Below are 23,286 nucleotides of genomic sequence, written 5' to 3' on the forward strand. Positions count from 1 at the left end.
AGTTTTCTGGATTACCCTGACTGAAATTATGGCAATTTTAGAAAACTGCTGTAATGCTACAATGCCACCATCTGGTTACAGTCAAGGATCTGATCTTGCAGCTGCTAAAGGCACTGAACATCAAAGAATTCAGCAAGACACCACTGACAATATAGGCTGAATATTGAACAGATGTATGCGCAGAACTGGTCGTTTATTGTAGGATTTTGATTAGCCAGAGATCCAGAACAGTTTAGAGTGAGCAATGCATCTCCTCTTTCTCTTTCTCTTCATTTGCCATATCAGTTCTGCCTAAGAGGCTCTGAATCCTGAATATATTGTACATGTATATGTGGTTGCACATAGCATATGAAGAGCAGTTTGCATCCCTCTGATGCCCCAAAGTCTTCCTCTGGGACCCCTGGGGAGCTGGACTGGAGAAGGCTGGGGGCTTTCACCCTCGGCCCTCACTGCCCATCCCAAGGGCAGAGCTACCACTGGGCAGGGTAAGCAGAGCCAGCCACAAGCTCCCAAAATCCACACCAAAAGATGAAAATCTTTACTGAGGAAATTCTAAATATTTTAGTATTTTCTCTTGAATTACATCATGGGAAGTAATGCCACTCTTCTTGGAGCAAAGTACAGTGCTTTCTTGCTTTCAAAACACCTGAAGAAGTGGGAAAGAGCAGAAGTTGGCATGGGAGAACAAAGTGAAAGAAAACCAAGATAAACACAAAACTACATAATCTCTGAATATCAGTCACAGCCAAAAGAGGTGTCTTTTTCAGTGTCTAAACCTGACTAGACAGAACCTGATTTTACATATGTTGACTGCAAAGCAGCACTGTAACATGTTGCTGAACTGTAAAGTGCTACTTGGTGGGGAATGCCAAGAAGACACCTTTTACTTCTTGCAGCAGAGAAAAAAGGCATTAATCTGGTTTGGAAACATATATTACAATTTGTTTCTGTGCTGATATTCTAGGTGCTGATTTTAAAACAAAACCATTTGGGGCTGCTGGACTGATTTCTGTTGAATGCAAGTAAAATATGAAATAAAATGGAATCAGCAGCAGGAACCAGTCATAGATCAAATGGCAGCCTCTCTTATTGCAACCTGTTTTCATGGGCTAAATGAAACAGAATAGTAACATTAAGAATATAAACAAAAATTAAAGTTAAGAGTGGTGTCTCAGAAAAATACATTTCTAAAAATGTATTTTGACAAATTAAGCCATAAAAATATCTGGTCTTGAGAACCATCAAGGCAGAATTGTTTTCCATGTTATTACTGAAGGCGGATTCAGTCTAAGGACATGAGTATGTAGGGAGGGCCTGGCATATGGCATACAGGACCAGGAAATTACATTGAAGAGAAAGGTGATAAAGGGTTCAGGAGATAAAGGGGGAAGGGGGGAAGAGACCTATTTTTCTGCCAAAGTTACCAAATGACACAGAAGAAGGTTTTTCAGATTCATATCTTTTTAAAAAACCACCACGTATTATTCCTGGGATCTCAGTGAACTTGCTATGATTTAGTGTATAATACAAAATCAGCAAAAGATAATTTCACAGCCGATGGCAAATTTGTCCCAGGACCCTTGCTGTGTGCACTAGGATTGCAGCAATTGCTAAAATTCTGTACTTAAGATGAAGATAGCAGAAAATCCAACAATAACCCTAAAGAAAGCATAAAACTGTAAATAGGGATGTTCTTCAGCATGAATTTGAGCAGAACTAAGAAGAATGTTCTGAAAGTGCAATAATCATTGCTTTGGACGTTATGCAAACATGAGCGTCTTAGAAAGAAAAGTGTAAAAACACAGGGGTTGAATGTGTCATGCTTTGCACTGTGTAGATGACAGTACTTGGCCAATAAACTTTTGAACAAATAGATGTTGTTCCCACTCCATTACAATGGGACCTACTGGTACGAGTGCTGTAGACCCAGTGATTTGCAAGACCCCTGGGCAGGTGGTACATGAGCTAAACAGAAATATTTTTGCTTTAGGAAGATCAGTTGGGAATGAGGTCATCAATTAGCCCTGAAATCTGTTCTCAATACTTCATTTCTTCTGGGCACTTTGAGAATGGACCCCAATGAAGTGCTCTGGCAAGAGCTCAACTTGGACCCCCCTTTTGAAGTTGTTTCACCAAATGACCTACACACTTCTGTATACACCTCCAGACCAACACGAGGCATGTAGGTCTCCTGCAGGTTTTATATGTTAGTGTATGCATTTTAACAGAGAGTAAAAGAAGAATTTGTATTAAGAAACAATTTCATTTTGTCTGAAGAAATATTGTTGGTTTGATTGCTTCCATATTCCGCATTTCTGACTAACAAATTAGTTGCCTGCCACAGACACACTATAAGACATATAAGACCATATAAGACACTGCAACTGCCTTTTTCAGAGAGGCACAAGATTGTAAAGGCACCCAACCAGCCCCATGTGACTACGTCTCAGTATCTTAATTAGCAACCTATCTTTAGACAATTGAATAAAGCCCTTAATATTTCAGAACAAAAATCCCAGTGTTCAACTACAGGCAGGTAATGTATTAGGAAGAGAGAATGGCCTAATTTCTTGGACTTTAATTTTAAAAATAAATAAATAAATTCATCTCAACTACCATTTTTAAGCTGTATAAAGTTTGGGGAGTTTAATTATTTTCATGCAGCTTTAATTGGGACAAGAAGCCAAACTGCTGGAGTAGAAGTTTCCTTTCACACCCTTCTTGAACAAAATGCAAACGTAAAACAGAAAGGGACAACATCCAACTGCTAGCAATAATTGCAAATGATTACTATTTACAGAGTATTCATCAGCATACACTTCATCAAGACTGTTACCACAGCTTTCTCTTGGAATAAGAGCCTGAATTGTGGTATTTCTCATGACATAAATCCAGTTATGAGCCTTTTTCATGCTGGAAACAAATGCCTTATTTTCTGCCTCATTTTCTTTTTCTATATCCTGCTAAATATATGTTTTATAGGCTAGCTTCTCCTCACATTCATTCAGTTTCACACTATAGATTTCTTCTATACTTCTAGTATCTTTTTCTGCAGATCTCTGCAGGTGTGTCTGTATTACCTAGATGACACTAGTGTTTGTAATACTTCTCAGGCTGGTATTTTAAGAATTTTACTGTCAAAACGCTTTTTTGTTCTGCTTTTATCATTAACATCTTTTATAGACAACAGCATGGATCTGGAAATCCTTGCCAAAAAATAGTCCTCATGTATATGCCTACTAAAATCAACTACATGACTAAAGATTCCATGGAGAAACTACATTCTCATAAGACAAAAAAATACTTAGTGCTGACAGCGTGGTATCCACTAGACATTGTCCCATCATAAGTCATTGCTATTAATCATGACACACTTTACTTTAAAATAGCTTGAAATAATAAGTAATGTGAAGATGTTCAAATCTTTCTTGATTTCTATTAATGTCAGAAGAAATGTTTTATTAGATCTTCAATGATTCACTGGAGCCCAAATAATGCAGTTATATTTGTATATCAAGTAAGTCTGTATATTTCTACATATACTGTGATACATGTGCTAATGCACTGGTAGTCCTGTCATCCTTACCAAATAGTATAGGTAGGACTGAGACACTGTTCTAGGATGTGCTTGCTGAACCAGGAAAAAAATAGCAGACCAGATTTTCAGCGGAAAAAGCATGTGATCAAGTGTGAGATATACTCTAGCTACAGGCTAGCAGTCTGTTATTAGGAAAGAGAAGTCTAGGAACAATCATTAGAAAGGGAAGCAGGCAGCAGGTAGCTGAATGCAGGATCAATAAAAGTGAGGGCTGAACAGCAAACTTTGGGAAGAGCAAGCAGAGGAAAGTGGCAAATAACACTTATCTGAGGGCTTTTCCAGGCAAAAGGATATGGTAAGAGCAGAAGACCAGAAGCTCTGACACTGAGAAGCAGCTGAGTGGTACCTTGAAAATGCCTGGTCCCTTTGAGCAGTGACCCTCTACATGCCTTCCTGGAGCTATGGAAGGGCTAAGACAAAAGGAACTGAGATCACAAGATATTCATCTAGCCAGCTCACCCATTAAAGGCTTTACAAAAGCAGTCCAAGAGCAGGATTGAGAAGCCACATGGTTATTGATACTCTTCCGTGCTAATTTATAAGCTATCCCCGGTTGTGTTACTCACTGATTTTTGACCCTCTGTTTACAAGTCAGCTCCCCAGTGAAGACCTTTTCTATACTTCTTCATTATCTAAGGCAGTTTTTCTCAACTTAGTTTTCAGAGAGATAGAAGTCTACAAACAACTGAACATACTTAGATACGAATGTCATAGGCATAGAAAAATGTAAGTGCATACAAAACAGAGGGAAATCAAATTAAGAAATGATATTTCAAGGCTTAGCCAACTTTTATTTGATGGCAAATGAAAACACCCATGGTAAACAATTCTGCCTGAGCAATCTACTTGTCCTAAAGGTCAACTGAAAAATATTAATCCCTTATAGAAAAATCAAAGAAAACAGTGCTCTCATTTTGGTTATTGCCACAAAAAAAGTTATTATTAATTTCTTCCTCCTTTTTTGAAGGGCTAACTTCTGAAACTGACGATATTTTTATTTTATAAAAAAATGTAAAGCTGTATTTATTCAAATGTTCTAGCCCTGGACAAAGTTCTTATTTATTTATTCACCTATTTTCAAACTGAGCCCAAATCCTTCTTCTGTTTTGTCACATTAGGCCTCTGCATAAGTGCTGAGTAGCATGAATTAGTCTTATTACTTGGAGCAAAACCTCTCTTCTTCTGTAAAGTCAAAGCAATCTCTTTTTGTTTTACAAAAAAGGACTGACCTGTGGAATAAAAATTCTTCTCATGCCATTTAAGTGCAGCTACATCTTTCCTATTCTGGGAGCACATACAGCTACAGTAGTTAACAGAATTTCTGTCCACTGCAATACAATAAAGATAGCAGATGTGGAGTCACAAGACCCAGAGACCTCTACCAATTAAAGGTCAAAATCTGTCTCACTTCACAGAATGCAGCATTTGAGCATGAGGTCTTGTGTATATTTGTCATCTTGTTCAGTCAGAAAGATATGACAACAAATAGCTGGTCAAAAGCTGTCAGGGTCAAACTAAGCTTGATAGAGTGCCCTAGGTCACCTCTGTGATTCCAACAGCAGAAATCGCCCTGCTGTCAGTTTGCATTTTAGTCAAATAGTACGTGGCACACAGTAGAACTGTATTCCACCACTAATTGCTTCTTTGACCTTCTTGTTAACCAAACATTTTGATTAGAAATATGTACCATGTCATCATGTTCCGTGGCAATGTAACAGCTGCCTCTGAACAGATCTGTAGTATTGAATGTCCTCTCACCTCACACCCAGAGGATTCACGATTTAGGTAATATTACAGTTTTCGTCTGAATGAGATAAAAGTGCAAGAAGATAATAAAGCATTTCATATAAAGGACTCCAGAGAATCTTCATATTCTGTGTCCTTTTGGTAAAACAGGCACAGAATTAATTTTTGTTATAGTTTTCAAGGTTTGTTGGGTTTTTTAACACTGATTTGGCCTGAAGCTAGGCAAAAAAAAAAGAGATGATCAAGTAAACATTTCTAGCCAAATGATTATTTCTCACTTCTATGAAAAACTGAAATTCCCCCGCACAATTCTCAGCATGTGCATAGAAATGCATATTGAATAAAGTCACTTGTTACAGCTTTGGAATTCTGAGATGCAATTTATTCATTATTACAGTGAACACGATTCCAGGGAAAGCTTGGACTCATAAAATGCTCTGAACTTGTCCAAACAGTCTCAGTAAGCCCAAAGGGGGACTGCAAAGCACTAAGTCCTGATGTCCAGCAGACTGGTTCCACAGCAACTTAGAAACAATCAAAGCTTTCATGCAACTCTATTCCAAATTTTCTGTGTAACAGATCTTTCTTTGTCTCAATTTCTACACACATATCCCTTTTACTTTCTTTTTTTTTCCACTTAACATTTTCTTTTATTTTTCTTTTTATACATTTTTTTCTCTAAAGCAGAAGCAGACTTCTTTTCATACAATTTATAAGTTTCTGTCAACCCACCTCTTTGCTTTTCCATTTCCCAGAAAGCATTCATCTACCTACAGTATAATAATTTAAAATTAATAACAGTTCACTTCTACACTTTTTTTTAACAGGAGAATAGGCCTTTCTCTTTCTGTGCATGCAAAAGCAGGCACATGCTGATGCAGAAAACTTTATTAAAATTTTGTCTTTACTCACCCACTACAAAAAAAAATCAATTTTGCTATAATTTTGTGAGAAGTTGTGTAAGATTTGCAATTTAAAACAGCCTTTTAATTTCTTCTTTTATTAGAGAATGTACTAACAGGAAATATATTTGAGCAACTGCAATTTGTCACATGCATGTTGTGAAAGCTTTGACAGCCACCTAGTAGAACGAAAGCTCTATATCCCTGAAATTTCTTATATTTTTACATGCTTTTCTGTTATTCCACAATTTCTCTTTAACATTTATTATCAGATGCACTTGATAGAGCTGGTCCTATTTTGGTGCACTGTTGTGAATAGTTTTGAAAGCACCTGTTCAACAGAATATTTCATTTTGCGCATGTTTGTAAAGGAATAACAGAGAAAATATATTTACACCTGGAGTGACAGAAGTAAGAAGCTTGAGAGAGATTTTTTCACCTTCAGCCTACGTGCATTTGGCCTCAGAGATGTAAACCTCCAGTGGTGCATACCCATGGAAGGATTCTCCAAAATCCTCTGGTTATAGCTATGGCAGCACACTCATGGGAAAGACCTGGGCCGAGGGCCAGTGGTTCTGCAGACCATCCTACCCCCAGGAAGAGGGGCAAAAAGCTGTTAGATGCTGCTGGAAGCAGAGCTATAGTGCCATTGTCGTCCAAATGTACAACTCTCTGTTTCTATGATGACCCCATTCTCCCAGGCACAGCAAGGAAAATATTTTGTCAACCCCACTTCAGAACCACTGGGGAACATTTTATTAATTTCCTTTGTGCAAAATGTTTATGTCTGTGCTTTCACAAATTGCTTTCCTGGCCCCAGGAACTTTTGCAATTTTAATGAAGGGGATCTATCTATCTATCTATCTATCTATCTATCTATCTATCTATCCATCTATCTATCTATCTATCTATCTAATCTTCTTGCATTTTTGAAGACCCCAAAGCAGAATATTAAGAAACAGTATAAACACGTTGATTATTTCCCTTTGCGAAAATGCTTCTGCAATTCCAATGTTCTTTTGATTGTTTCTTTACAAATTATAAATACCGAGAGTCCAGCTGTGGAAAAAACCCTTGCTATGGGTTCCTGTATATGGGCGTAACCCTCATTTTCATAATCCTTATGCTAAGACAGGAAAAGATAGAAATTACTTAAATTAAAAAAATACTCAGAGCAAGGCCTTGATTCTGAAAATAGGCTTTCAGACATACTTAACTTTACATATCTAATTCATCACAGAGTAAAATCACACTGAAACCATTAATTTGGTATAAATAGAAATCTGATGTACCTCAATACCATCTCACTGTAGTAAAATATGCACAAAATCAATCATCTACACTTTTTTTTACTTGAGCCTGCTTACTGGGTACAAACTATTTCAGCATTTCAGAAATGATGAGTGCAAATAAAAACACTTTGAGCTGTATAAATTTTGTATTGAGTGGGGAAAAAATATAGGTCAATTAGAAGGTAAGATGGCAAATGGAAGAAGGGATTTTCCAGGCCTTCCTTTAGCAGTAACACGATGAGGTGTGTCCATATACTAAGAATAAGCCTCTCTCCAGGGCACTTCTCAGCTGCTACACCATGAATAGGTAATAGCAATGATTCTAGTGAAGGGAGCACAGGACAAGGGTTGAAGGTTCAGAAATACATACAGGCAAGATCCACTGCGATTAATGAAGGTACACAGAAGTGCAGTTAAATTGTAGGTAACAGTCCCAGCATGGCTTACAGAGGGGAATGGTAATCTAAAGATCTCCTTTGGGTCTCCCTGTCTGCCTAAGCTTGACCCAGAGTAACCAGACACTGAGGCCCATGTGCTGCTTATTCAGCTGACATTGAAGCTAAGAAAAGATGAATCCACCTGGCCATATGACAACGAAACTAACTAGAACTAACTAACATGAACTAACTGGAAAGACCAATGGGAACCTGGACCATTTGTAGGATAAAGGGTTACCCAGGATTAGAAGATATTTCTATCAATAGAAGCTGTAATCAGTATGTACCTACTGCAAGGTAGATAAGTTATGGGGGTTATTTTAACTTTTGTCCAGTAACTTTTAGTAACCTGTGATTACTCAAGGTAAAATATTAGTACTAACGTGCCTAAAATTTAAGCAGTCATAGTCATTTGTGCAAATTGCCAGCGAAATTTTACCAAGTTCCTTAATTGGTACTTCCTTACTTCAAAGTTTACTCTCATTTTATTAAAGAAAAGTCACAGAAACTGTCTTAGCTAAACTCAGGTCTTCTTCATATGAAAAGCATGCAAAAATATATTAGATGTAAGAGTCTTCTTTCCTAATATTGACATGCTATACTGTATTTCAGTTAAAGGATCAGGATAACTTATATTTTACAACTTGCTGAACTTAAATAGTTAAAGTCTATTTACAAGACTAATGTTCTGGAGAAATCACTGTGTCTAAAATTACCATCATAAGAGATCCAGAGTTGTCTTGTTAATACTAAAATACATTTTGGTGGGAATGATACACTAACAAGTCATTGTTTTAGTAGTCTTTAATCCTGCCCATTTGTCAATACACTGAAATTACTTAATGAACAGTCTTGTTTTAAATATCATTCCAATACAAAATAAACATGCTGTGCATAAAATGAAATTCACTCGTATGTAGATGAAAAGAAAATTAACATAACCTTTGACATGCAGCTTGTTAATAACTTACAACCATTGCCCAAAAAATGAAATCACTGAGTTTGTATCATCTTGTTTAATATAGTGTGGTTTATAAAAGGTATACCTGAGAGAACAGGATTTGGGAGAGTATCCACTACTCTGCAACAGTGAAATCAAGAAGGATTATATACACAAAACCATTTTACGCATGATTTCTAAAGAATTGAAAAGTATCTTCCTTAGAACTTTTAAAATACAGAGATCAATTCTTGTTTTCTAAAACCACCAAGAGCCTTTCACTTAATTTGGCTGCAAAGTGTTTAAGGAAAGATTCTGTATGACTTTGAAAAGATGAAAATTAAATTTGCTTGAATTTTTACAAATCAAGAAATTAAGAAAAATCAACAAAATAATAAAAGCCAAAATAATAATTTCTGTTAAAAACAGAGTAATGGTAACACTGAAACTGCAATAGGAAACAGGAGGAAATAGTTTTTATCTGATAAAATATCTCCCTGTTGGTTTTTCAGCCAGATTGCCCTGTTCAGCTGTTTTTCTCCATTTGCTCTTGTTTTCTAACATCAGTTACCATCCACTGTTTTGCTCCCCAAACAATTTATTCACCATAGGTCTACCACCTTTTCCTCACCTTTCTATACCAGTAGTTGTGCCTGACTACAGACCACAACCAAATTTATACAGCCTCTAAATGTAATCTAGGCAGTAATCCAAGCATTAATAGTCAACATGTGTAACCACCTGATTGACTGTATCCATCCAGTGAAAGGAAATGTCTCTCTAGTCAGCTGATCCCAACACAGAAATAAGATACTTATTTTGCATTAATCACATTAAAGTCACTGAAGCATCTCAGTCAAGCCAGCCAGTTACCTCAATCAAAATCCTACTGCAAAACAAATTTCTTGCAATCACTAGATTTTAGAACAAGAACGTATTTTCATACAGAGGTCAGGTGGTGTATTTTTCCTTTGAACAGACAGCAAATTTTCTTTTTAATACTTAAATAAAGTATTTTTAATGAGTTTTTAGAGAAGATGATTTTTTTATGATTATTTTCTGCTTTTATTATTGCTCACAATAACCCATACACAGTGAAGGAAGAAAATTACTGCAGGTAAAGTTACAACTTAAAGTTTTTCTTCCTTGGTAATCTGACCAAACATGTTTTACAACAAAAGATGTTGCCCTTCCTCCTCCTCAGCTGGAGTCTGAGATGAGGCAGAATGGAAACCATTTTTAAAAGGCACACTCAAACCTGCTCCTTCCACTGCTGCCATTTATCAGATTATCAAAGCTAGAGATAACTGAATTTGAAAATTGTTGAACCCTGAGAATTAAGAAATTATTCACAGTTTACTAGCAGACTACAGAAGCATCTTCTGATGTGTTTTTTCATTAAGAGCTATTAAGAATAGTTCACTAACCATCTCAGAGAAACACACCTTGTCAGTAAATCGTTCTGTACTGCATGTAAGTAGTACATTTACAAGATATTTATTGCAATAAAAATGGGCTCAAATAACACTCAATTAATTAGTTATTCAATCAGTTATGCTGATTTGTATTTAATGCACATACTAATAATCTGTAAATATGTTCATTCTTTAACATAAAAAACAATTTGGCTTTAATTATAGTACAGAGCAGTTCACTGCTTTACATGGTGTCATTTTACCCTCTGATAAATGGATATTAATTACTGTATGAAAGTATAGGATACCATCACATGGACTTTAATCCATTTTCAGAAATGAATATTGGTTCAATGGCAAGATCAGCTCCAATAAAATTCTTGTAAATCATCTAAACTTGTGAAAAAAATCTGTTCATTAATCCTTCCTGACAGGTTAATTTAATTCCATTTCTAAGTTGTCAAGTTAGAACATGGAACAAATAATCAAAAGCCTTTAAATCAAATATACCAAATCAAGACTAATTGAATATGTTTCAAGTATGTCAATAATAGATTCATTTTTCAAAATTTAATAGGAAAGCTTGTTAAGCTATAAAAATACATGCCCTGCTAGGTCTAGAAGGGCAGGAAAAATGTTGGCACAGCAAGTTTATCTTTTTGTTAACTGCATTCCCTGAAAGTGTGACATACTGTTCGTAAAGAAAATGCATATCTATCTTCATATGCACATGCTGTTTTGTAGATCAAATAGCTATGCAAAGTATTGAAGTAAAATACAATTGTTTCATGAGTTAAGAGCTCTTAAATTTCACATTCTGTATAATTACAGTGTTTTACAGAACCACACATTTCTGCCCTTTGGAATGTCTTTCCAAAGAAATGGGACTGGCTCTCATATTACACTGAAGATTAATGACTATTAGTAAATTGAATAGGGCATAAATTCCCAAGTATTTGATCCCTATTCTTAGATCTGGTGTAATTTTTTTTTTCATCTTTAGCACTGGTGGCAAGAGAAGTTTAAAAAAATTCCCCTGAGGGCATGCTAAAGACATTTGCTAAATATTCCTAGCAGTGCTTAATACTATGCCACACTGAATGGCATTAGTGATTATCTCAGTACTATTGTTGGACAGGAGTTGTCAACCACCGCATTGGGTGGAGCAGTTTTAAATAAAGACTCCCAAAACAGTCTCCAAGACCCACTGGCAGCTGAGATATAGAGCTTTATTCTGCTGCCCACACATAGTCCTGCAACCAGTAAATATGGTACTCAGCTCATACAGTGCAAGTTGCTCTGATCCTTGTGGTTACAAAGCAATCAAGTTACTACAGTTTGGACTCTGCTGTCACCACTGTAGCTCTGCTCACCCTGCTCACAGTCTGCAGGACAGCACAATTCAGCAAGGGCATGGCCAGAGAAGGGCCCACCTGTGGCACCCCATTTGTACCCCCTGACAGATCTGCTCCACTTCTTCTGCTCCTCAATAGACAGAGATATAGAGATACAGAGATACACAGATATAGACATATAGAGATACATATCTTAATTACATTATTACCATCATCCCCATAATTTAAATTATTGAAATTGGTCAGTTTGTACTGTTGGCAGAAGCATAATTTAACCAGACCAGCACCTGCAGTGGTCCTATTTCACTTGGGAAGGCAAAAAATTCTTGGCTCCTTACAGATTGTGCTCCTTTTTTCACAAATCACATCACAAATTTGAATAGGACAAGGCACCTTGGGTACCCCAAGACCTTGAGTAAGACCAGACCACAGGGAACTGGTAGATATGACATGGGAACTATAAAAAGCTTTGTAGAGCCTTCTGGAGTGGCAAATGGAATCCAAGCAAGATACCCTAAGGGATCCCAACCCACTCTATATATCCTGTTGTGGTAGAAAGCAATGTAGTACTTTGTGTCACCATGACCTAAATCTCTTTCTAGACTCCCTAGATTAGCTGTCCACAGGCTACAATGCTCAGATATCCAGTCCATGTTTATGTGCCATGAAGTCTTCTACTACTTCATGCCTTCCTTTGGGGAAGAATCTTGTCCTTTGGATCTGTTACTTGCATTAACACAAAATGGGAAATACTAAAACCAAGACTGCAGGCATCAGTGACTTTTCCTGTTGAGCACCAGAGGACAAAGAGGACCTGAACTGTAGTCTGTGGAGGTGGAAACCTCTTTGGTTCCATTTGTCTCTGCTCTCAGTCTCCAGAGAATCATTCACGTGCCCACGCAATAGAATCTTAATGAGTTTAAATGAAGCTGTAGACTTTTCTTGGGCTTGATATAGAGGAGCCTCTTTTGTGGTAATAAAATAATTAATCAGTGCTACTCTGCAATTAACCAAATAAAATCAGATATTACAGTAAAGTTAATGAGCTCATTTCAGATTGTGTTCTCTTTTACAGCAAACTAGACAGTTACATATCTGTTTCTCAAAGTAGTTATGTTTTTAAATCAAAATAAATTTTCTAAATTATCATTTGTCAAATTGAATAATTCCAGGAAGCTGATTAACTGACTTTTTTTTATATTACTTTTTTCATTACAACTTTCTTTAATTTCTTACTTACCAAAAGAATTTATTCAATGCATCCACTTTAGGCAGCTATAAGAACTCTGAAATTTTTCAATGGCAAATTTTTTCTGTTATGTACTTCAAATGCTCTGTATTACACTTCACCTCATTTGAATGTTCAATATGCTTGATAAGGCATTTAAAAATAGGGAAACAAATCTATTTCACATAAACCTGAGACGGTGCTACAGGTAGGATGCAGATTGCTTTGATCTCACTTCTGGATCATAAACTACAGAAAAAATACTCCCTTTTAAATCCTGCTGCATAATTAATCAATTAAAAAATAGGCGGAGTTATTTACATCATAAACAACATTTTAGAGCTGAAAAGATGATTCTAATTTTATAGAAAAATTTAAATTTGAAATCTGATTTAAAAAATGGTGAAGTCAAGTCATCACTGTTTTTCATCTCATTTCTCTGAAAGTCTCACAACTCTGTTACAGATAACTTAGTGGAGCTTAAAGCATTCACAATTTTTAGTTAAATAATAGTTATCAAACAAATTGAATGTTCTAATTCAAATAAAAACTCAGCAATATAAGCTTAACACAATTTATTATAAGTCTTTTAAACTGGTAAGAATAGACAGCTTGAAAAGAAGTTCTTTCTTCCCTATGCATTCATGTTTCTACTAGAAGATGCCTCTTGGGGAAGTTGCTGCAGTTCTCTCTTCCATTTATTAATACTTTCGGCTATTATCTGGTACCAAAAATGTCTGCACATTAAAAACTATTCTTAGTCCTTAATTCACATCACATCTTCATAAAGTATAATGATAAAATCTTTTTCCTGAACTGAAGAGTTTGAGACTTTTAGTTATGATCTCTAGTCTTTAGTGTATAATTACAGCTAAAAACATAACCATAAAATATATCTATATATCATTTTTGTCTTGAAAAATAAAAATAGAAATAATAGATATCATTGAATAGATATCATTTTGAGTACATAGTAAGACATGGAACTTATAAGGTATACATAAGTATTTCTAGGAAATGGAATAAACCTTACTGAGTATGGTTTCAAATCACAGATTCCCAGAATCATAGAATGGGTAAAGTTGGAAGGGATCAGGGTGGATCCTCTGGTCCTAGTGTTAATACAGAGAAGTTTAAGCATCTAATAAATCTAGATGTTAAATCATTTTTAAAACTGAAGAACTCATTATACAGTTTTAATAATGCATAAAGCTTCTAATCAGTGCTATCTAAATGACTAGTATTTGAAAATAATTTTGTACCTTTGTCTTTTAGAAGCACATTAGCGTATTTGCATAGTTATGGAAATGGCAGTTGCAAACTGATTACTCGTTTTAAGAAAATGAGCAATACAATAGTATCGTATTTGAATCCTAAGCCTAGGAATGTATTTATTAAGAACAGGATGGATTTTCAAGGACATACATAAATTGCTCATCTTCCTAATATGATATATCAAATTTCACAGTAATAAAGACATGTTTGAGGCATGCAAGTGGCTCCAGCCAACAATATCAACCTGTGGCCCTGTAAACGAAATTGCTCAAACTTTGGTGATATTCCAATGGAAACCTTAAACAAGTTTGAAAAAACTTGAAAAAAGTTTCTAAAATAATCTCAGTTTAACTAAAATGCCTATTTCTCTAACATAGTAAATGTTACAGAGTTTGTGGTTTTGCATGTGTAGTCGCTCAGTGCTGACTAATGCTGGCAGGAACTCCCATAAACTGTGGGCTGCTGGGTGGGTGCAGTGTATTTCCAGGGCCATGGTGTCTAACTGGGTGCTGTACATCACACTGGACACAGCAGGGAACTACGACTCAGGATGTGTCAGGAGTTTTTGTAGGGATAGATATATATATAAAGTTCTTGTAGGGATTGATCCTCTTCCCTCCAATGTCATAAATATGCCTGTTTCCACCTTTCAGATATTTAGATTCCTTGCTCTGAAAGTCTCAATCTTAATTTCTATCAATAGTAAGATTTCCGTCTGAAATCATTACAGCTTTCTCAGGGTTCCTAAAGTTATCAATGTATCATTGTTTTAATGTATTATTGTATTACAGTTTTCAATGTAATATTTAAGAAACCTCTACAAGTTGCATCTGGAAATACAATGCACAATGTATAAATGAAAAATCTACACAGAAGTCAGCATATGAATAGATGCTTAATAATGTTAGATTGTGGAAACTCCTTCAAATGAGAGTTTATCTAACTGAACAGATTTAGGGTTAATGACATTTCATTTTCATGGCTTCACTTCAAGAGTATCAGGTGTATTACACCACATTCCTGATGGAGTGTGTTATCTTTTCAACTTCATGCAATTTGCACAGCACAGGGTAGCTTTTGATTGAAAACTGCATTAAGGCATTCAAGCAAAGAATTTGTCAAGTTGAATATCAAAAATAGCTCTTTTTTTCTCCCAAAATGTAGGAAGACATATCACTAGCAATCTGCTATTGCAGAACCTTTCTGAAGGTAACAATTCATACTGCAGTGAAATTAAGGAAGTATTTCCCAATTGTGTACATTCTAAATTTATCTATGTATAGTTATATGATATCACCATAAAAGTAAAAGAAAAGAAACCCACAACGTTTAGAATTTATAACTGCTAATTAAAAATCTTTTCAATGAAAAAATAGTTTAATGAGTATATGACAGTCTTAAATACACATATAATAGTTATAAGTAAGATCAGGTTTTGCCTGAATAAAAAATCCATAATCTCTTTAGAGAGAAGTTAATGCTAAATGAGCTCGCATTTCACATATATCTTATTAGAAAGTTAAAGTTGTCATTTACAAGGAGACAAGGCATTTTCTCAGTATTACGAATTTTAGTATTCATAGCTCTAACTTCTCTTTTAAGTTTTGAAATCTTTTTGTTTCCTCACCTCTGAAATTGTTAGCCTTGAAAGAAAATCAAACATTCTAGGACCTGTTAACTGTTTTGTCATAAAAAGGGGTGAAAACCCAAACAGAATCTGTGGATTTTGGATAATCTATTGTAGGTATCTATGAGCAAAAGACTGGAATACACTCAACCTGCATAATTGTACTGCTGTACTTGTTAAGAGATCACCTTACAAGACATTCATCCAACAGAAAAGGTACAAATACTAGCACAAAGAAACCAATTCCATCTCACTGAGCTCCGCCCTGGCTGAACTCAGACTTCAGTGGAATTACAGTTTTTCCCAGTGTTTTAAGATGCCTATATTCTTCATAGCAGTCCAAGCACTCCTGTACCTCTAATGTAGTGAGCTCTAGTTACTTGATTTCAAAATTTTCAGTAAAACACTTCTGCAAAATCAATGTTATTAGTCCTTGACATGCTGAAGGCAATACTGTCTCATATGGCATTTTACTTTCAAGTACTCTTTATAGCTGAGTAAATCACAATGAAATACTGCTGAAGCCCAACTGCAGAATTATCCAACTAGTCTTCGAGGAAGCAAAGTTTTACTTCCAGTATTTACATGTTAAAAAAAAAAAAATCCACAGTTGCATCACAATCTGTATTCAGAGAGTAATACAGGCTTTCTTCATCAGTAATGGATCATTATGTATGGAGGAATAAGGACTCATGGTGCATACCCAGAAAGGTCAGAAGCAAACAGCTTGGACAGGTTCTCAATATACATATTTCATCTGCATATGTCAAGGCAATGCCTCTACTAAATTGGACTTCCAATAAGTCGTATTTTAGTTATTAGAGTGAAGTCAGACATTCTGTATGAAAATTATTTAATTTCTAAGCATTTTTCCTGCTTTCCTCGATAAGTGGCAGAACAGAGCATCTTCCTACAATATGCTCCATTGTTTGTGTAAATCAATTTTGGTTTTTGGGGCAAAGGAATTATTTTCAATAATTATTTATTCAGCTAATGAAGCTCCTTTTTGTTGATGAAGAAGCTGAATTTTGCATATCTGCTTCACTTAAGCTTTTATACAACCTCCATTACAGTAATATTAGAACAAGTTACATTCCTTTAAAACATGTTTATTGTTATAACCCACTGGTCTACAAAGCACTACATTTGAAACACCTTAATACACTATCAGTATGACTAGTATATAGTATCCCCAGTGGTAGGCAGCAATCCCTGAACTAATCCTACACTCTTCTTGCACCATACTCACTGGGTGCTAAATTCAATTATCCAGAGGTAAGAGTATAATTCCATCTAGATGGTCTGTTATTCTTCTGGCCTCTAGAACCAGTCCACAATAGAGCAGCTTTTCTCATGTAAAATCTGAACATGACTTAAGTGGTTCAAATGGACACAAGCACCTGTGATCCCATCTACATTGACTGTAATGGGAGTTTTTTCACCTTGTGAGTCAGAGAGGTCACAGAGAGCCTCTAAGGGGAGGCATATGGCATCTTAGTTATAACCCTCGGTCCTAAATAGGTTTGGGGCACATCTCCATACACAGGTGGCTAACAAATTACTGTCCTTGGTCAGGTGGTGTTTTTTCATATTTGCTCGTTTCAGAAACTGCTGATTTTGTCTGGAAATTAAGCCATTAAGGGAGTCTAAAAATAGAAACAACCAAAAACAAACCTTTAAGCTCTAACAATGTTATCTTCTACTCATACTGAGAAACCAGTTATCTAAATCACATTATTTCCACTTGAGGAAATAAAGGTTCTCTCTATTTTCCTTCTTTTCCAGTTGTTAAATATATTTTTAGACTGTGGAAGACATTTTCAAATTTTGTATTGCTGTAATTACAGACACATCTGAAATATCAACATCTGAATTTTTGTTTCATTTAAGGTAATTAAGTAAATAAGCTTAAAAACCAATAATTTTTGAACACTTAGACAAGTCTAAAGTTGGATTTTCTTTTCCAAATCTGTTCTTAGTTGCCCAAGCCTGCCTGAGTGCTAGTAATCATTATATATCATAAGTCAAATTACAGTAATTGAAAGACAAAGAGTGGAAGAAATACAGAGGGTTGGACACATTACAAGAGAGCAAAAAAGGATTTGGAAGTCTCTAAAGTTTGCAAGTCCCATTGCAATCCATGAAAAATTTCTTTCTCAATCCTTCTGCATTTTTCCTGTTTGTCTACCTGGGATTGCAGTCAATAGACTCAAATTTCTATTCACAATGTATGCAAAAGTGCAAAATAATCAAAACAAGAAACATATTTGAGGACTCTAAAGAATTCATGTTAGAAAATAACACTCTAGTGAAACACCATGGAGTAGGGAAAAGAGAACCTGAAGTTTTAATAATGAATAATATAGACATAAGAAAATGGAAAGTTTTATATCTTCAAGAATCCTGTGCAAAGCATAAGCTCACTTACACTTTTCTATTTGTTTCTATGCAGTTTATGCTTCACTCAATCAATGTTGTGCCATGTTGACATGTTGTGCCATGTCAACAGGAATAATCTGTCCTTTTAATTTATTTTAGATGTGGTGATCTAGCCTTGGAAATAAATGTCCCACCATTTTCAGGACTTTAGGAAGATGTGAGGGGCACCCACTGCATCTTTCAGGCCAGAGGTCTTCAAAACTCATCTCCAAAACAGGAAGAAATATCTCAGGAAAACAGCCTTCAAGAAGAGCAGAGAAGAGTGTCCTAAATGGGCTTAGTTTAACTTCACTTCAAAATACACGTTCTTCAATTGTTGACAAACAAACCATTCTGAAAACCCAGTCCACGGCTTTATCTGTACCTAGCTAGTGGACTTTGCTGTGAATAGCTGAGGGTTAATAGTGTGCATCTTTTAAGACTGTAACCAGTGAAAAGAAAATAAGGACATTACTAGGAGATAAAATAGTAGGGAAATGTAATTACTTTTGTACAATGATTCCACTGACAACCATTAGCATTATTATCTGTGCCAACCAGGAAATGACTATCGTTTTAGATACTATTTGACAGCTCTGATTTATTCCTGGAGAACTCAACTTGATTCTCACCAATTAACATAGCAGATCCATAACCTGCCTTAGACATGCCATGTCTATTCACAGGGGATTATCTATAAGCCATTTATTCCACAAGTCTGTCCATTCAAAGTATCTGTATTTTGTGCCAGATTACCGCCTCTCAACATTATTCTAAAACCAGTCACCAAACACTAAAGCCATTCTCCCCTGCTGAAAACCTTGTAGAAAAGAGAACAATATCATTTATTTAGCAAATGTACCTTTCACCAACTGCAAACATATTTTCTGTACAGCAAATAGTCTCAGATCTCTTAAGAAAAGTAATTTCCCTTCTCTTTTCCTCCTTCCCTCTCTGCCTCTCTCTCTCCTTTCTCCATCTCTCTCTCTGTCCCCTCACTCCATCCCTCAAAATACATACACAATACTTGCACCCACACACACCCCAAAGCAAGACCAAAGTTATTTATGGACAGGAACAGAAAAATTTGAACCCCTGCAATTTAAAATACTGAATTGTATTTACAGCATCTGTCACCCCAAAGAAGTCTATGGCACTATAAAAGTCCATGGTACTTTTTCTATATTAATGAATTATCTCACCTAACAAGACCTGTTGTGAGATGGTTCTTGGAAAGCACATAACAGGATTCAGTTATATTATTCAACTTTTATCAGACTGAAAGTGGAGAACATGATAGTCCATCTCCTTGAAACATTAGGTAGAGAGATTTTACATAATTTCACTGGCATCTGAGAAAGTAATTTTTTAGGATCAAAAGCTTTTCAGTGCCAACATCCCTGGATGTTACATGATAACTCCAAAGAAGCTTCAACAATGGTCCCGTACATCCTTGCCTCACACGATATCCTGCATTGTTGCCTGTGTAGCAAACTTTTCCTAACAGTTCAGTTAGAACTGTTTAGCAAAATTTGACAATATTGTAGTTCCTTTGGGGTCGTGTTCATGTAGATGAGCCTTTCTTTTTTAATCACATAATGTAACATGCAGGAATGGGGTAATTAATCTTGGCTCATACGAGGAGCTTTGTTAGAGCTAAGATTTCTTTAATTTTCAGTTACTGTTATTTTTAAGTAGACTCAAATGTCATTTCAAAGCACAGTCTGGTGCTTTGACATGGGAAACCTAAATGCAGCCCAGGCTAATTTGCATATACTAAACCCTTGTGGAACCAGAGCTGAGCAAAAACTCTTCACAGGATCCAAGGCAGGGCTAGCAATGATCTTTCATACATGATAATATGGGTCATGAACCATTTGGTTCTTCCTACATATCAGATGATCACACTATCATTACAAACACAATTCAGCTAACATTTCTGCCTTGCACATTATTATCACATTATAATCACTATGCATGCACCTATAGATGTTATGTTTTGTTGCTTTATTTTGGTGCCAAGTAGCCATGTGACTCCCTTTATATTCAGACAACTCATATTCTTGCTCTGATATGCTTCTAAAAGTGTCCATCATGTGTGCAGAAAGAGGACCATCATGTGTTTAATTACTGTATTCACATATCAACAGAGAGTAAAAGGTTATTTACCTATCTGTATCTAATTATTCACAGTACATTATTATTCACAAGTACACTATTAGCGTGCCACTTGCAAAGTGTGTAAAGGAAAGTGAGGAAAAGAATCACAGCCCTGAGTCCTTTCACATTCACAGAGAGGATGGTAGCACACATGACTACTGCAGAAAAAAAGGACAGAGGGTTGTTGAACCCATACAGACAGACGACCTCAAAGAGCTGTTTATAAAAAAAGCAAAAAACTTCTATTTGCTCTTCAAGCACTTGCTTTTATGTTTTTTCCTAGTTACTAAAAATTCACTTCTTAAAAGACTGCAGGCATGGGCTCACAGTCTACTTGAGAAAGAAATGCATTCATTCCAAGTCAAGCACACAATCAAGTCCTAAAATCTTTATCGTATTTAATAAATGTCCCTATCAGACAGGCATCTGTTGTTTGGGGGTTCTTTTGTACTTTCTTTTAGTTAGACTAAAAAATGACTCTGTTTCAACACCCTTACTGTTTGGAAATGTTCATTTAGGAGCCTGTATACATCAAGCCATTGTGATTGCATGAGATGAGCAAGGTCTGGACACATGTCTTTGTTTTGGACTTGATCTGTGTGCAACCACAACATCACTTAAACACATTTTAATTTGCAAATGACAAAATCTGTAACCATGCACCCTTTTTTCACCATCATACCTTACCACAAACCATCAGTTCACTTTAAAAAGTACCTTAGAATATAATTATATCCTGGCTTCAATTCTTCAATAAAATCTGTATTGAAAGTTTGAGCACTTAAAGAAATTCAGCTTGCAGGGCATTGCAGTTACTATAGGAAGTTACAGTGTTTAAGGTTGCATCTGAGCATACTAATTGTGTTCTGCAGCTACTTTTGCCTAAATAAAATAATAATATATCCATTAGAAAAATATTTTGTCTTCTTGAAAAAAATTGTAATCAGTTATACAAGACTACATTATAGAAATGGCAAAAGATTATTAAATAAAATTGTTTAAAAAATTGAACCTCTTTATTATGATTCCTTGAAATCAAACTGTAGAGCAGACAAAATAATTGCAAGTTTGTTTCTAGCAGTCTCAGAAAAGTGTCAAAGTGAAATAACGCTAGTAACCCTTCTAGAAGGAAAGTCTTATATTCAGCAATAGTAAAAGCTAATACTCTCAAATTATCAAAGAGAACTGCTAACATAACCCATAGAAAGACTCCTAAGTACATCAAAATGCCACTCTAAAGAGGAAGACACTTCAGATTGTCATATGAATATCTCTGTTGTCTTAAATGGGACTACCTAGGCACACGATTCAGAATTATTTAGGAAAAATCTAAATATCTAAATTTTCAGTGGCATTTTAAACAGAAATTAAGAATAAATCACAAAAGATTTTACCAGAGTTGAAGTTTGTTCCTAAAGAACATTGATTCTCTTAAGAGTCTTAAAACTACCTTCAGCCAGCAAATTCAGGTGATCCTAATAGATATTGCTGACAGCAACATTCAGCTGGCTAAAATAGATTTCCCACTGCATTCCCACTTCAGGTCTTTTAGTGAATAGTAAGGTGAAGAGCAACTTTCTGTTAGCTTACTTGCCTCTCCTGCTTTGAGTGGCTAGCAGAAAGAAGGATGTCTGTGCACCAGATATAACCTCTGTTTGTGGTGGCTGTGTGATTAGAAAACACTGATAGGATCACTTCTGTATCAGTGAAGGGAAGAGGAGCAACACAACAATGGGCATGCTCCACCTATTCACAAGTAACCCTGGGTCTCAGTGGAAACTACACACACTGACAAGCCTTGGAGCACTCTCATATGCCCTCTGTGTAGTCCCAGGCAGCATTCCTCGAAACAGACAGCTGCCTCAGTTCCTGCAGCCACTAGCAGGATTTCAAATGTGACAGCAAAATGAGGAGTATATACAGCTATGTAGAATCACTCGCACAGAAGCTCAGTGAGAATTGAAGAATCTAAGAATCCACATTTCTCTATTGTGTATCTGCACAAACCTAAACTTGCAGTTACCCTTGGAGCAGTGATGCAGTGATCTTATGAAGGAGCATGGTCAGAGAGCCCATTAAAAAAAATATTAAAAAATTGCAAAACTATATTACCAGTCAGAGCATCCAAACTTAAAGCTAAATCAAACATATAATGGTCTGAAAAGTGTGAATGGAACAGCAGCTGGCAGCTTTTCTGATTCCAATTGGAGCATGTCCAAATTGTGTAGGCAATGCTCCATGAAACCCACCAAAGGGAGGTTTCATACCTTGAGATGATATGTAGGAGCCAGCATACATAGTATATAACTCAATCCTCCTGAGTGTAGACTGCAAAAATACAAACTCTGCTTTTCAGAAAAAGACATTAGAAAGGCATGTTTAAACTTCTGTCTCAATTCTGACCCTGAGCTCCCTTAGCACTGACCCTGTGGATGTTAGATACATGTGTGGTTCAGTGAAAAGCAAAACTTTTTACTTCTTGGACAAAGAGATGTGCAATAAAATATATCTTTACCACATGGAACAGTTAAATTTTGCAACTCTTTGCCACAGGATGGCTGAAAACACAAGAGACCTTGTCATTAAAAAAGTCCTGAACAGACAGTGCTAACAACTGTCATTAAGTTCAGTTTTTCAGAATCTTGGTCCAAGACCCTACAGTACTGGTGGACCAGAACCTGAGAGTCAGGGCCCCTTGGCTCCTTTTTTATACTTGTACAGACATTGCTGAGTATGAAAACTTGTGAAATGTTTATACAGAAATCAAGGAGATTTTTGAAACTACTCTGGTGTCAGGTACCTCTGCCTTCAGAGGTTCTTCAGGAACTAAAACAAAGAAAAATCACCAAAAGTAGAAAAGAAAATAGTGAAAGACAAGAAAATAAAGAGGCAA

This window comes from Chamaea fasciata, unplaced genomic scaffold (assembly GCF_029207755.1).
Source record: "Chamaea fasciata isolate MVZ Bird 193981 ecotype frontalis unplaced genomic scaffold, bChaFas1.0.hap1 SCAF_5, whole genome shotgun sequence".
Taxonomy (NCBI): domain Eukaryota; kingdom Metazoa; phylum Chordata; class Aves; order Passeriformes; family Sylviidae; genus Chamaea; species Chamaea fasciata.